Below are 12,839 nucleotides of genomic sequence, written 5' to 3'. Positions count from 1 at the left end.
CCTTGGAATACCCAGCAGAGCGCACACCTGTGCACACTGCCATCTGTTTCTCTCCTTCAGGGCTGCTCAGGCACACAGAAGGGTGGGTGGGCCTTCTTCATGTGACACGAGAGCCCCTTGTAGGTATGCTCATGGTGCCTAGGGAAATAAGTGCGTTTTTTTTAAAGCATTTTATGCTTTACTTTATTTTCCAAAGCTATTACAGAACTTTGATAATCTTGGAAAATAGTGATAAAATAAAATGTTAGTAAAATATGAAGACAGAAATGAGTTGAAGCCTCCCACCTAACAAATGGCACTATTGATTTTTGTCATTAATTAAAACGCTTTCTGAGACACAGGCACCGCATACCTATTAGCCCATCTCTCTTCTTCACAAGGCATTGGGAGGGAGGGGGTTTATCTCCATATTGGAATGAAATTGAACATTCCAGAAAGACACAGATGCAGGGAGCGTACTGACGGGCAGTCTTGTGCCTGAGCCCCTGACCTCTGGGACTACGTCATCCATGCTGGCCCATCTTCAGGCATGTATGTAGACAGGCCAGGTAGCCACCAACCCTTGGGATGCAAACCTGATCTTTATCCCTTCTCCAACTAGAGCCGTGAATTTGTTCGTCAAAATAAATTAGTCAATATAAAATAGATGAAGGGAGCTTATTGAAAATGTAGATTCTCATCCTAAGACATATTCACTGGATTGACCTGGGGTGAGCTCAGGGGTCTTTATTCCCCTAATGCTCCTTAGGGGGTCCACTTGAGGGTTCTTCCACTTTGGTTGAAAGCGACAGTCGGGAGGGGAGTAGGCAGGAATAGACTTGGCACTTTCTCTGGGCCAGGTCTGGACTAAGCATTTCAGAGACATTTTCTCATATCATTCTTATGGCCACTGTCATTAGCACCATTATTCTGATCCAGAGCTGCCTGATCTCAAGGCTTGCCCTCTTGACCACCATGTTCGAAGTTCTTTGTAAATCTAGGTCTACCAGCAGGCCCTGTCATGCTCACTTGAGACTTCTGTTAAAATACAAATTCCCAGACACACCTTGGAACGATAGGAGCAGAACCTGAATGTTGGACCTAGAATCTGATTTTTTTTCATCAAGCGCCACAGATGGTTTCTGATGCCTTTTAGTTTGGTCACTGCAAAGATGTTGTTCAATTGATGAGAATCCACATGGTCATCTAAACTGGTTTAATATCAAAATATCTCCGTTCTGATGGGTACATTGCACCTCTTCTTATCTACTAATGTGCGGCCTGGGCCACTCAAGACTTCCCATGATTGAGCAAATAGAGGGCGATTGCCCAACTCATTAAATTTTGGGGTCTTTATGGTTTAGATGTGAGGTATCTTCCCCCCCCAAATTATGTGTGAGGCAATAAGATAATTTTCAGAGATAAAATTATTAGATTATGAGGCCTTTAACTTAATTGATGGGTTAATCAGCTGATATGGACTAACAAGGTGGCCACTGTGGTGGGTGGGGCTTGGAGAGAGGAGGAAGACTGCTAGGTGTGCCACTCAGGTTTACCCTCTGTCCTTGGTGAGGGATCCTGTCTCTCTGCTTCCTGGCCACAAGGTCCTGAGCTGCTGTCCTCTCCCATGACCTTCTGCCATGACGTTCTGCCATGATGGGCTGGGGCCCAGAGTTATGGAGTCAACCCACCATGGACTGAACCTCTGAAACCTTGAGCCAAAATAAACGTGTCCTCCTCTAAGTTGTTTCTGCTAGGTCTTCTGGTCACAGCAATGAAAGAGCCGACCAGATCAGGGTCTCCTTGTGTCTTGAAGCCATGATCTGTTCTGATTCGTGGGTGTTCATTTCCTTCCTTTGGCCAAGGATTTCCGATATCACCCTGAATGTGAATGCACCTCCACATTAGATCATCCACCCTGAAAGGGGGAAAAGATGACTCACATGTCTTACAAAGCCACAGGGACCCAGCCATAGTTAAAGATCTGTTGAGTTTAGTCTCTGAGTCACGATTGTATGATTCTTGTTCTCATGTGGATTGTATCTGGGGGGCCTTATTAAAAGGGGAAGGAGCCCGAGCTGATTTCTGGAGGGCAAACAAGGGAGTGAACTTGAGAATCCTGGAACAGAACAGGGGGGCCCAGGTTCACGGGTGTGGGAAGCCGTTCTGTGGCCCAGAGGAAACAGGGTGCTGGGCAGACAGCAGCTTCCACAAAGAGACGTTCTCTTGACATTCGGCGAGCGATCAAAACACGAGTGTCACAATTGGACTCATTTTTCACATAATCTAAGGAGAAGAAAGGGGCCCGTGGGTGGCAGTGTGTCAGTTTCCATTCCACTGTAACTCTGTCAGGGAGAAGAGACATTAAAGTCTCAGGAAGGAGCCCATTAGGCCAAATAAACATCATTGCAGCCAAATGTTATTGGCTCCCTGACATTGAAGACATTTTAGAGACGGTTATTTCCTGAGTCGGGAAATCAGAGCCAGGCATTTTCAATGGAATGAGTTTTGCAACCTCTAACATGTTTGAGAAAAAGAAATATTTTGACCCTCCATTCCAATAATGGATTATGCAGAATGATCTCCCGGGTAAATCAGCGGAGAAGCCCTTGGCTTCATCACAGAAAGGCTGCTTCCTCTCCACCTGCCTTCCCATCTGGAGAACTGCCTCAGCTCCCACACTGATCTCTGGGCTTCAGAAAAGTAATCAGAATTTAGGATAATACACTGGAAATATGTCCGTGGCCAAGAGCCACGTTTCCACACTGCTGGCGTGCCCACCGGCTTCCCTAGCACGGAGTCAAGTTCACTGATGGGGCGTTGCCACAGAATCCGCAGACGTCTAGCTAATTAATCCCTAATTATGGCAAAAATTAGGTTTATAATAGAGGAGAGTGAGCCAAGGCTGCATTTGGGAGACCTAGAGAGAAATTGAAAAGTAAAACTAGGACTGCGCCAACTCAGAGCCTGGGAGAGAAACCAGGGCAGCAGCAAACAGAGTCCAGATGGCTCCCTGCCCTCCCAAGAGGATTTGCAAGTTGAGGTCAGCTTAGAGAATAAATCCTCCCATCTGGACGTCCAGGGGGACTGCTGGCCATCGGGAGTTCCTTTCCGGCAGGAAGCGAGCAAAGCATCTTCGTTCTCGGTTGTCAGGTGATTGGCAGGCAGCCTGGGGAGGGTTTGGTGCACTCCATGTTGGAGGCCTCTCTTTTGATTTCCAGTTCTCAGGCCATGAGCCTCTTTGGCAAGAAGCCTTTCCATTCCTCGGAGCTTTGTGTTCCCATAACCTGCCACAGCAGTGGGCTGTCCCTGTAGGAAGAAGGTGCAGGGTTCGCTGATGCCTTAGGAATAACTCAGAGGGAGCTCCCAACATGTCACTGTCCCTCCAGGTCCAGAGGAACCAATGTCAGAGAGGGACTAGCTAAAGATAAAACATGTCTGTGGCGAAGACCCTGCGTTTCTATCTTGGAGTCAGCAAAGCGTTTCTGGTCTGGAAGATCAGGGTTCAAATCCCACTCCATCCCTCCTCCCTGAGGGATGCTTGGAAAATCCCTTAATCATGTGACCGTCAGTCTCACCGTGAGACACACAGGACCATTTGTCACTGGAAATGCTCCTGAGTCCTCAGATTAGAGGACTCTGTTGACATTTTGTCACCTGCCCCTAAGGAACCTGGAAATGCTCAGAACCCACAGAGCCCCCAAGACAGGAGATCTGGAGGCTTTCAGCACATCCGGGGTGGGGGGCCAGAGTGAGAGGCTGGGAGGCAGCAGATGTGAAGCAGCGCAGTCCTTCCGCTCCACTGCCACTCGATCCAGTGACCTACCTGGCACTCGACCCTCCCCCAGTTCAAAACAAAAATAAAAACAAAACAAAACTTCATGTATGTTAAAAAAAATGCACCAGTTCCTGAAAACACAAAGAATGGCTCACAGAATCCCCTGTCTGAGCAGGGTTGGTGGCCACAGTGTCCTGACACTTGATTGTCCTCCTTGTCCCTCTGGTAACTGTTAGTGATGTCATGGTGGTGAGGACATCCAAGTTGGCCACCCCAGAATGCACTCTATCCCGGTGGCCATGCAGAGGGGCTGCGGAGGCAGGGACAGCTCTGGAAAGCTGTCCTTTTGCAGGGACTTGGGGGACAGCATCTGTAGTAGAAGTAAACAGAGGCGGCAAAGAGGCTTCCTCTGAAGCCCCCTCATCCAGATACATCCCGAGGCCATTTGGGGACGTCCCATATTCTGCAGGCTCTTACCCGTGTGTCTTTGTCTGGTGACAGGGCCACCTTGACATCTTCCTCCCTCCCACCCCTGGTACCTCGTCTTCCTCCCAGGCCTGGGGCCTGCTTTCTTCCGTAGCCCGGTGCTCTTCCAGCTGCAGCCACAGGCCCTGTCTGTGCCTCCTAGGGTGGATCCCACGCTTCTGAACACTATCAGCAGATGCGTGTGTCTCCCTCTCTGCTGATCTGTGTACGGTCAGTTTATTTCATGGACTAAACTCACTCAACTTTCAGAGAAAAACTTGAACTTCCCTACGATTGAAATATTCCTCCACCTGGTCCTTGGCTGGAGACAGGGACGGAGCAAAGAGAAGTGATTTGCATGTCCACAGAAAATGGTCACCCTGCAAAACCAAACGCAAAAAAGAGGAATCACCAGAAGGATGCATGGGATGCATCGGCATGCCGATAAAAAGGGAGGGTCTCAGTGGTGGGACTTTTACACCTGGCTGCACAGGTGAAGCACCTGGGGAGCATAAAAACAGTGTCCAGGCACCCAGTCCACCACGGGACCCTGACTAATTTCCTGGGGAGTGTCCCAGGAAACCGCAATCACAGCTCTCAAGGTGACTGTAACATGCGGTTGGGTTTGAGAACCGATTCTCTGACATCAGGTCTTTATGGTGCTTTGGAGGTGCCTGATGTTGGCATTTATGTAGCCCTTCCCAACGACGTCCAGTGACAGCCCAGCAGAGAGCCCTGTCCCCAAGGGATACTGCTGGTGGTTGTAACTGCAGAGAGGCAGAGTGGGTGGGGTGGTCACTGAGCTTAGGAGGTGGCAGCTGTTCAGATTCTTGGAGCTGATGTCCCACAGGGAGGCTGTGGGGCCAAGGCTATGCCCTCGGGTGGAAGGGAAGGTGAGAGAGGCCTGGAGAAGCAGCAAGTGAGGTCAGCGAGGGAACCAGCTCTGTGCATCTCTGCTCGCTGCCTGTGAAAAGTAGATCAAAGGCCCTCACAGCCAGCCTCCAGAGAGAAGCCTTCTGAGAGCAAGCTGGACCCCCACGGGGCTTGTGTGTTGTGTCCTCAACAAGAAAACCTGAGAAGCTCCTGGAGGTGAAAGAAACCCAGGAACCGGTTGTGACCTCTGACGTCACAACCGTACTAGCTGGCAGCTGGCCTGAGCACTGTTTGACACGTGAATCTTGAGTGATTCTTCCCGCTGATCATCTCAGGGACACCCCGCCATCTGCCATGTCCATCAAGGCCTGGGAAAGCGCCGCCCCTCCCCCACGTTCTTCTCCATCTTTCCCTCACAGGCCTGGTCCCCTCTGTGGTCTCTTCTGTTTTCCTTTAACACCAAGAACACTGTCACCCCTGGCTTCTTCTCTAGAGCTGACCCTGGTCCACTGTAAAGCAAACAAAGGTGTTTTTGTTATTGTTGTTGTTGTTGTTGTTTGTTTTATCATGAGGGCCTGTGGTAGATTTGATTCTGAATTTTATTCCCTCCCCTTTGCTGGAGGCTCCCATACTTGCCTCTGGGCTTAACAAGCTGTAAATGCCTGTCGCACGCCACTGAGTTCTGAAATGGTTTGTTGTACAACATCGGTGGGACAGTGGCCATCTAGTGAAGGACTCCTTTATCTGATTGCATGTGTTAGTCAGCTTTTCATCACTGTGACAAAAATACCTGATAAAAACAACTTAGAGGGGAAAAAAGTTTTTTGGGGGTTCACAGTTACAGGGGTTCATTCATGGTCAGTTGTCTCCATTGCTGTGGGCAAGGTGAGGCAGAACATCAGGGCAGAAGGGCATGGCAGAGGAAAACTGCTCACCTCACAGAATCCATGGAGGAGAGAAGGGAGCAAGGAGCCAGGGACAGGGTATAGTCTCTAGGGACACACCCCCAGAGACCTTCTTGCTCCAGTCATGCTCCACCAGCCTTACAGCTACCACTCAGGTGTCCATCGAAAGTAGTGATCCATCAAATGGATTAATCTATTCTTGTAATTCAGTCTTTTCTCCTCTGAACATTGCTATATTGCCTAACATATGAGATCTTGGGTGGACATTTTTAGATCTAAACCATTAATAGTGCATAGAATTTAACTATTGGTACCTCTCAGTATCCTCCACTCGGAACAGTATCTTCCACCGCCTACTCCAGTGCCTGACCTGTGCATGTCTGGTCCTTGGCTATTGAGGGCCTTGCTCTGTGGATACGGCACACTTTGCTACCTCAGATTCCACCTCCTTCCCCCAGCCCCCCACTAAGCATGCATCGCGTCTGATCTCTTCTCTGTTTTGCTTGAGTTGTTCAAGCATCTTTTATGACAGCAGGGACTCAGAGCTTTGGAGGTAGATCTTGACCTGGACTCGCCTGTTCTTGTGAATGGGATCAGGTATATCTCCATTTCTCCATATTTCTCCCAAGCACAGGCTGGGGAAGCCATACAAATTTCATGGTTAGAGCCAGATTCAGGAACCGAGATGTGTGACCTTGGACAAGGTTTCCAGTTCTTTCCCTGTAAACCAGGGGAGCTAATGCTCACCTCCCAGGAGAGTCATGAGGATTAATTCATGAAAGTCACTTGACACAGAGCCTGGCTGGTGGCAAGCACTGTGCAAGATTCTGCTATTATGATCACCCTTCACTTCCCTCAAAACCCTTCACTCTGCATCTAACTGGCTTAACATACTTCTCTGGCCAACACATGAATATTCAACCCAGAGTTCTTGTTTGGGAAAATTCATTGAAAGAAAAATTCTCCCAGAAATGTAGGTGTTGGCTTAATACTTTAGTGCCAGACTTCTCGGGGTAATGTATGCACATTCCTGTAGCGTAAGATTCCACATGAGCAAGTTCTAAGAAGCCACGGAATAAATATGGTGCAACTTTCTAGCATGCTCCTTTTGCTTGACTCTAATATATTAGAAATACTGCTTTTACTTAATGGAAGTGAAATTTTTTTATCTTCTTCACTTGAGGAGAATTTTTCCTAGGGAAAAAACTCACCCATGTTTATTTAAGGTTTGATAAATTTTGAAGTTGAAAATGAAACCCAAAGGGTAAGGAGCCAAGACAAAGGGAAAATTGAAGGATATTTTTTAGTTTCAGGAGACAGAAAATCCGACTCAAATTGGCCTTAAACACAGAATTTATTCATTCTTGGGCCTAAAAACCAGAAAGATCTGGTTTCTTATTAGACAAAGTGGGGTTTCCCCAGTGGAGTGCATAATTTTACCTGAGTCCCGGATTGCTGTTTGCCCTCTTTGCTGCCTTTGGTGGGGACTTTATCTTCAGTCTTTGGTAGTCTCTCTCTCTCTCTCTCCAACTCTGTGGTCACTTTTTATGACAATAAACGGCTAAAACAGTCCCCAGGGTCCTGAGAAAAGGAACACATCCCCACCAACATGTTCTCCCCGGGTCTTGGGATTCACCCTCTCTCTCAGTTGGTCCAAAGTGTGTCTTGTGTTCAACTTTGAATCAACACTTTGGTGGGGAGCTGAACACACCAGCTGGCTTCAACCCCCTCTTGGATCTGGGAAGGAGACTCACTCTGCCCAGGCAAAAAAACCAGGAACAGAAGAGGGATGTGGCTGAGAGATCAGGAGGCTACTTATGGGAGAAGAGAACACAGAAGTTGGGTGGTGACCCAGAGGTGCCCAACACTCTAAAGAAAGAGATGGTTACCTGGCTTTGCAGCAGATAAAAGAAGGAATTAGTTTTGACACCTGATAAAAGAAAAAATCACCTGTAATGAGATGAGATAGTGTGCATGTGTGCGTGTGTGTGTGTGTGTGTGTTTGTGTATGAATATTTATTAAAGTGTGTCTGCTCTTCACTGTGCTTACACCGTTGTGACAGAAACCCCTTCCTTGGGGCGGGAAGGTAAAGGATTAATGGCTAGATGTCTGGGGAAGATACACAACAGTTCTCATAAACCTCTTTGGTAGTATAAAGGATCAGTATCACAGATTTTACAATAACAATAAATTATACACCATTTTTCTTTTTTTTTACCCTATGAGCAACTGATTCCTTAGAGAATGCCGTCTTGATTTTTGTAGACTCTTTGCATCAACAGCTGGCCTTTGGATGCATTTCGACCACAATGTGACAAAACCTTGCCTCACGTAAATACTTGATGCCAAGTGGTGCCAACACTCCTGTTGGTTGGTCTCTTCACTTACGCTAACGGAGGAGGGGAGAGTGAAAGAGAGGTGGCGCAGGTTAGAACTTGGCTCATTTATCAGTGTGGCAATTTCTCTGCTGAACCAGTAAAGGTTTTGAATACTGGAAAAAAATCAATTTTATGTTATTCATCACTCAACGTAGCCTCCATGAAGGTTCAGGTCTAGATCATCAGCCAAACAGCCATCAGGCTCTGATTTGCCGGTTTCTGAGAGGCAAATGTTCCCACAGTGACCGATCTGGAATTTCCAACATAGGATCACTATATTACAGTCAGTCAAAAACCTGAAACATTTTACAGCATTTCACAGCATTTCTGCCACAGAGACAGCAGACACAGGGAACTTCAAGAGGCTAGGTAGAAAAAAAATCATTAGGTAGAATAAAATATCAGGGAGCAATGAGCTTCTGGTAGTTATACCTTTATTATATAATCTATTTACGCTGTTTATCTAATATTTAATAATGGGCACATTTAACAACCTGGTTGCAAAATTCCTGAACATTTCACAGTGAGGATGTCATGTTCCCATGAGGGTATCCCCCACATGGATTCCTCCCTAACAACAGACAAGCACCTGCCAGAGAATGGTGCTCTCAGAAGTGCCCTCTCACTTACCTGCAGGGAAAGTAAGAGGGTGCCCTTGGGGTAGGGTCCAGAAACAATGAATTTAGCAGAAGATAGAGGTTGACTTAAGGTCCAGAGATGAGCCCTAGAACATAGGTGCCCCCATCCCCACCCCAACAGGGATCTGTATGTGTCTATGTGTCTATATGTCACAGTTAAAATAGAATCTGAAACATGTCCGTTTTAGGAAAATAAAATAAAATAAAGAGTTCACATAAATTCTCCCATGGGAAGCCACCTGGACCAGACTCTGCAGCGTCTTGGTGAATGTCTCGTTCTTGGCTACCATTTGGAAATCTTAGTTTATCCTTTTCTCTGACCCCTGTTTTTTCATCTTAATGTTTTAACCAGACACGCTTTGCTGATGTCAGACTCTCCCTGGAGGAAACCGAGGCACACAGATTGGAGGGTTCCATCATGGAGGCTCTGATTCAGTAGATCTGGGTGTGAATTCTCCAGGGTTGATCCCCATGGCAGGTGGCAGAGCTACGTGTTGGGGATCCTTCTGCACGGGCCTGGGGTCGGGGATGAAGTCGCAGCTCTGTGGCACTGAGTACCCAGGAGGCAGATCAGGGCTCCCCCTGGGACAGCTGGTCTCAAGTACCTGCCCTCGGGGCAGTGACGGGTGCCATTGTGGGGTCAGAGGACCCCAGCACTCTCCTTCCTGCCTTCACATCAGCTCAGCCCTGGCTGCATGGCCGGACTCCATTCGACAAGAGAAAAAACATCCCATTTCCTCTGTGTGGTGAGGTGTCCTGATTGGAATGAACTCTTCAAGTTTCTCTATAACAAGAAAAACACTGGCTTCCTTCTAAGGTCTCTACACCAGAGGGCTCGGCAAGTCGGACTTCATTCCACATGAAGAAAACATCAGTAAAAAAAAAAAATTATTAATTTAATCTGCCTCATGGGATATACCACGCTTTGGCCAAATGCAGAGAAAGTAAGGGAGCCTCACGTATCTCATTTAACACCTGAAAATTCCCAGGGATGATGTTGCCATGGAAAGGTGACATAGTGAGGAGAGTAAGAAAAGGTTTCATAAAATAAAAAATGAAAATGAAAGTCATCACATTCAAATGAGGCTCATTCCCCTGGGATATAACAACTTCTGTGCTCAGACCTTGTTAATAGCTTTTCTTAAAAAAAAAAAAAAAGATTTATTGTAGCTTCTATTTTTTCTATCAGTGTCATTAGAGCTTAATTAATCCTCTTCTAAAGGGAGGAAGAGGGCAGAATGGTATTTGATCTGAGACGTGTACAGCAGCAGGAAGGGTAATTGGGCTCTGCATGTTGCCTTCCTTACCTAATCTCCTCCTGTGGCTTCTGGAAGGCAGACAGCCCTGGTCAGGGACTCCCCATGTTCCCTTTGGGTTAGAGAAGAGGCGGTGTCAGCTGCAATCTCAGCAACTCAGGAGGCTGAGCCAGGAGTATCATGAGTTTGAGGCCAGCCTCAGCAGCTTAGTGAGGCCCTGAGCAACGTAGCAAGACTCTGTCTCAAAATTTAAAATAAATAAATAGATTTCTCAAGAGAGTCTGTAAGTTCACATGCTCAGATATAGGGACCGACGTGTTAGAAGCCAGGCACTGTGGGGACCCACTGTGAGGCAGAAAGTGATATGGCGGTAAAGGGGGGGTCACAGAAGACAGGGAAAGAGGCATCTAAACGCCAGCAGGCAGGCCCGCTGTGACTCCAGCCTCAGGCCTTGGTCTGTAGGGTGACACATAAACAAGGCCAGGGGTGTACCTCCCTCCAGCCCAGCCTGCTCTGAGATGAGAATGGGCATCAGGGACAGATCTTGCTTCCTGCTTTGGGAATGTGCATGTGCGTGGCGGTTCCTTCACCTGGGCCCCACCTCACCTGCTACATGGAACCACCCCCTCCCCTTTCTTTTATTTTTCTCCTCTCCCAGCCACCACCTCTTGCTCCAGCAGGTGACATTCAGGCCCCAACCTGTTCTAGGCTCTCCCCCATGGATTTATTTAAGAAAGCTCTGTGTAGCTCCACCTCTGTCACCTGGTCCCTTCTGTCTTCCCGGCTCCCCAGGAGACTTTCCCAGACTCTTCACCTACTGAGATCAAGTGCACCAAGAGAAGCAGTGGCCATGTTGATAAACGTTCCACCTCTGTAAACAGGACACCTGGCAAGAACAAGTTAGAGGAGGAGCATGATTGGGTGACTCCACTGCTCTGGGAACCAGCTGAGACAGAACATCATGGTGGAAGGTGTGATGGAGGACAGTGGCTCAGCTCATGGCAGCCAGGGAGGAGAGAGAGAGAGAGAGAGAGAGAGAGAGAGAGAGAGAGACAGAGAGAGAGAGAGAGAGCAGGGGAGAAGAAAGGGAAGAGGGAGAAGCCGTGGGGGAGGGGAGAGGGACGAGGAACCCAGCACAAGACACAGACCCCAAGGGCACACTGCCAGCAGATGGATTAATCCACTGACGAGGTTACAGCTCCATAATCTAATAACTGCCTAAAAGCCTCACCTCTGACCCTGGCTACCTTGGGGACCAGACATACAAGACGCGAACTTTTCAGGCAACAATCCACATCCAACAATAACAGGGCCATTTTCAATTCCCCAAGGAAGAAATTGAGGCTGGAATTTCAGTCTTCATGCTCTTTCTTAAAAAGTGACCCAGAATGGTGTCTTCCCAGCCCTCCTCTGGCCTCCCACTGCCTCAGATCGACCATCATGTCAGTCGAGGGCTTAGAGAAAGGGAGAAGGGGGAGGATCAGAGTCCCTCGATTGGCTTCTTGCTCCACGGTTTATGTCCTTTGCCCCAGGCTCCTGAAGGAGGCCAGCTTTCGCAGCCACCAAGCCTGCTGCTGAACTCAGGGAGGAACTGATACCTGAGAGCCCCAAGCTCAGCTCTGCTTGGTGATCTTTTGTTTGGAAGCAATGTACAGACAGAGAGCAAGGTTCAGTGTCAGTTGTGACCTAGAGCGCATCTCCAAAACACAGTTTGAAGTTCCACCACTGATTCTCCTTTCAAACAAAATGGAATAATAGAAACTGGTTTCAACATCAAAAAGCCCAAACTTACCACCACAAAACCAGATGCAACATATGCAACTGGTTTTCAAGACACTTGGCATTGAGCGCCAAAGAACGGTGACCGCTGAGGAGACAAGGAACCAATGAGAAAGCTCTTCTGTGGCCCCTCATGGCTGCCTCCAAGATTCTCCAGATGGTAGCACAGCTGAGAAGAACCCAGGTAGAACCTGTGGGTTCCTGGAGGTGGAGAGACTCCTGCCTACTTAACTTCTGAGAGTTTAGAGAGCAGAGGGGCCCAGAATCCCAAGATCTGAGGACCCAAAGGGGGACAGCTCCACAGAGAGAAAACTGTGCGCTCTGCAGAGGATTTCCCTTACATATGAACAAACTACCGAACTGTGTGGGAGAGAGCTACTCGAGACCATGAAGAGGACCACCTGAAAAATCATCAGAAGGTCGGTCTAGTGCTTACAGGACACTAAGGACAGAGCCGATTTCGTCACCTAGCTTGAAAACTTCAAGATTCATAGAGCAGTTCTTGCCACATGGTAGACAAAATTGCCCCAGATAAATAATACCTGGGTCCCACCTAACAAATCTTAAATGCAAGACTCAAGGGGTTCAAACTGTTCCCAACCACCATAACTGGGTCCTACAACAAAACTCAGAGTATTTACAGAATACAAATGTATCCAGTACCAAACAAGTTGAAATACACAATGTCTGACATCCATTAAAAAAGTTATCAGGCAGGTGAAAGAAGCTGTAAGATATATCTATGCTAAGGAGAAAAAGGAATCAATTGAAACTAGCCCAGAAATAA

This window comes from Ictidomys tridecemlineatus, unplaced genomic scaffold (assembly GCF_052094955.1).
Source record: "Ictidomys tridecemlineatus isolate mIctTri1 unplaced genomic scaffold, mIctTri1.hap1 Scaffold_252, whole genome shotgun sequence".
Taxonomy (NCBI): Eukaryota; Metazoa; Chordata; class Mammalia; order Rodentia; family Sciuridae; genus Ictidomys; species Ictidomys tridecemlineatus.
The sequence above is the reverse complement of the archived record's forward strand: the minus strand, read 5'-3'. Positions refer to the sequence as shown.